General features: G+C 42.1%; 1 pseudogene; it reads right to left on the minus strand.

Annotated features, from left to right (window-relative positions):
* Positions 1–499: 499 nt before the first annotated feature.
* On the minus strand, positions 500–1,378 carry LOC117696683 (serine/threonine-protein phosphatase 2A 56 kDa regulatory subunit gamma isoform pseudogene; annotated as a pseudogene).
* Between the last annotated feature and the right edge of the window lie 1,861 nt (positions 1,379–3,239).

Here is a 3,239-nt window from a genome sequence, read left to right on the forward strand (position 1 = left end):
CACCTGATGACAATTCTTTCCATTTCACTAAGCCTAGTGCCTTCTGGGCTTGTTCCAATAATAATAATTTCCAATTATTATTTCCAATGTCTGTCCGCTGCAGACAATACATCCTTATCCACTAATAAAAAATTTAAAATATATAAAATAAAGGATAATCTTGCATGGGGTAAACTCCCCCCTTTTTGTTTTTTCAAGATAATTTTTCAAAGTTAAATGTGTTCTTTCAACTATAGCCTGGCCTTTAACAGCTGAGCCACTTCTCCAGCCCTGAGTTACTAGTTAAACCAACTTTCTATTATCAAAGTTGCAAATTTTTAATCATACCCAATAAACAATTTTTTAACATAAAACATAGAACAACAATCATTCAAACAATGAAAGAAAAACAGACAATTAACACATGTGGACAGATTGGCCTGCCAAGGACAGACAATAGACAGGGAAAGCAGAACTAAGGATTTCTCCAGTAAGAGCCAAAGAGAAAGCAGGACGTCTCCTAATTTTCTCCTGCTTCTAGGAGGGCTCTGAAACAGCCTTTTCCTTCTCTTTTGCTAACACAGCCAGAGAGAAGACAACTGCTTTTCTGAACCCTTTGCCCCCATTTTTTGGCTAATTGTTGGAAAAGAATCTCCATGATTTTCACAAATTCTGATGGTTCAATTACATCTAAAATTTCTTCTAATTCATTTAAGATCATTACTTCTTTTGGACTGTGAGTCTTTGGCCAGTATTTGAGAAATGCCATTACCACTGGTTCAGTGAGGGTGCTGTTCTCTAAAAACTGCATGACACAGAACGGCAGCTTGGGATGGTAGACACTCAGGGACCTCACTTTGTGCAAGGGCAGCAACACCTTCAACAGGAAAATCTTGAACTCTTCCTTTAGTGGCAAGGAAAATCCATTAATTATACTTCCCAGGATCTCCACTAATTCTGCTATGTCATTATGGTGCTCTGTCTCATAGATAAACCTATAAAATATATTATTGATCTGCGTGCTTTGTGTAAGCACACAGGCCTAAGAACTTCACATAGATTCTGTGCAGGGTTGTTTTTAGAAAATCTCTCTCCCAAGGATCCTCGCTGTCAAAGAGTTCTAGAAGCTTCAATACAAACTTCTGATCAATATATTTCTTTGCTATATTGGGCTGGAAATCTGGAGACTCGAAAAATATTAAGAAAAATTCATAAACAAGCTGCAGATGAGGCCAGGCTGCTTCTAACGTTGGTTTGTCTCCTCCTGGATCAAATTCTGCTCCCGTAGGATTGGAGGAGGGTGAAAGGTTTGAAACATATTAACTGCAAACATGTGGACGGGCTTTGTGATCGCGTTCCAGTTGTGGGTGATATGTTCCACCATTTCACTTAGCGCAGCTCATTTTACTTCCTTCCACTTCAGGTCACTCAGTGGGTCAGAAGCAAAGTCAAAGAGGACACAACACTGACGTAGCTTCTGGATGAAAAGCTTCTCTTGACCCGCAGGAGGAACATCTTGTAAAGATGTACAGTAGAGCAGGCTAGCCTCGAACTCAGAGATCCTCCTGCCTCAGCACCACATGACCAGCTTGTTTCTTTGTTTTTTCTTTTGTTTGTTTGTCTTTTGTTTTGTTATTAAAGGCAAGTTCACTGGCCCCAAGGATTGAGGACAGGAAAAGACGGTTAGGGCAGGGGTAGGAGAGGGAGAGAGAAGGAGAGAAAGTGTGTAGAGAGAGAAGAGAGAGATTCTTTGTTTTTAATATCTGGCTTTCTTTCTCTTTTAAAAAACTTTTTTTTTTGCTAATATTGCCCATTTGCCTCTTATCCACTTTATTCATTAAAGCTCTTTTTAAAAATTAATCATTTTGTTCATTTACATTTCAAATGATACCCCCCCTTCCCTGTTACCCCTCCACAAAGCCCCCCATCCCATTCCCTCTGTCCCCCTCCCCTTTGTCTCTATGAGGGTGCTCCTCCACCTACTCACCCACTCCCACCTCACCGCTCTAGAATGCCCCTATGCTGGGGGACCAACCCCCCACAGGACCAAGGGCCTCCCCTCCCATTGATGTCAGATAAGGCCACCCTCTGCTACATATGTATCTGGAGTCCTAGCTCCCTTCATGTGTACTCTTTGGTTGGTGAAGGGCAGGACAACTGGCTCAGTTACTTACTGCTTTTGCAGAGGACTGGGGTTTGATTTACAGTACCCAGACTAAGTGCTTCACAGACTCCTGTAATGGCAGTTCCAGGCGATCTGACACCCTTCTGGCCTCCTGCTTACACATGGTACATGTAAGTTCATACAGGCATACACATATAAACATATTCATTCATTCATTTATTCATTCACTCAAATACTTACTTTCTTACTTACTTGAGATATGACCTCACTATGCATCCCTAGCAGGTCTGGAACCTGTTGGGTAGTCCAGGATGACCTTGAACCTTTTCTTTTCTTTTCAATAGAGTCTGGAATTCACCATTCTCCTGCCTTAACTTCCCAGTTGGTGGTATTACAAGTATACACCATCATGCATACTTCTGCCTATGGATTTAAAAATGCCTTTTAAGATTTTATGCACCGGGCAGTGGTGGCGCACGCCTTTAATCCCAGCACTCGGGAGGCAGATGCAGGCAGATTTCTGAGTTCGAGGCTAGCCTGGTCTACAGAGTGAGTTCCAGGACAGCCAGGGCTACACAGAGAAACCCTGTCTCGAAAAACAAGAAAAAAAAAAAAAAAAAACAAACAACAAAAAAAACTCAACCAAACAAACAAGATTTTATGTGTATGAGGCTAGAAGATGCTCTCATTGGGACAGCAAGGAAACAGAAAGAGGAGAGTAGACTGGCCATAACGCCTTTTGAGGGTGTTCCCTTTGTACTAGATAAGTGCTCTAACTTCTTGCTCTATCCCCGGCTTTGATTTTTCCAACTCTTACTGTCTCAAGTTCAGGATTCCCTATCCTAGTGAAGGCTGTGTGGAGCTTTCTGCTGTGCTGTGATTCTCTGTATTTGTCTGTTTCTCTAGTTCTGGAGAGTATAGCAATTTACCCTGTGACGTTTTGTTTTGTTTTGTTTTAAGACAAAGTCTATCTGCCAGGCTAGCCCGGAGCTCTAGGTAGGAGGGATGACTTTGAACTTCTGATCCTCCTGCTCTATCACCAACTAATGGGATTACAGGCGTGTACTTCCTCACCTAGTTTTCTGTGGTGCTGGAGATAGAACTTAGGCCAGCAGTCCTTCAGTAGCGTCATGGC

Source organism: Arvicanthis niloticus, chromosome 1, assembly GCF_011762505.2.
Source record: "Arvicanthis niloticus isolate mArvNil1 chromosome 1, mArvNil1.pat.X, whole genome shotgun sequence".
NCBI classification, from domain to species: Eukaryota; Metazoa; Chordata; class Mammalia; order Rodentia; family Muridae; genus Arvicanthis; species Arvicanthis niloticus.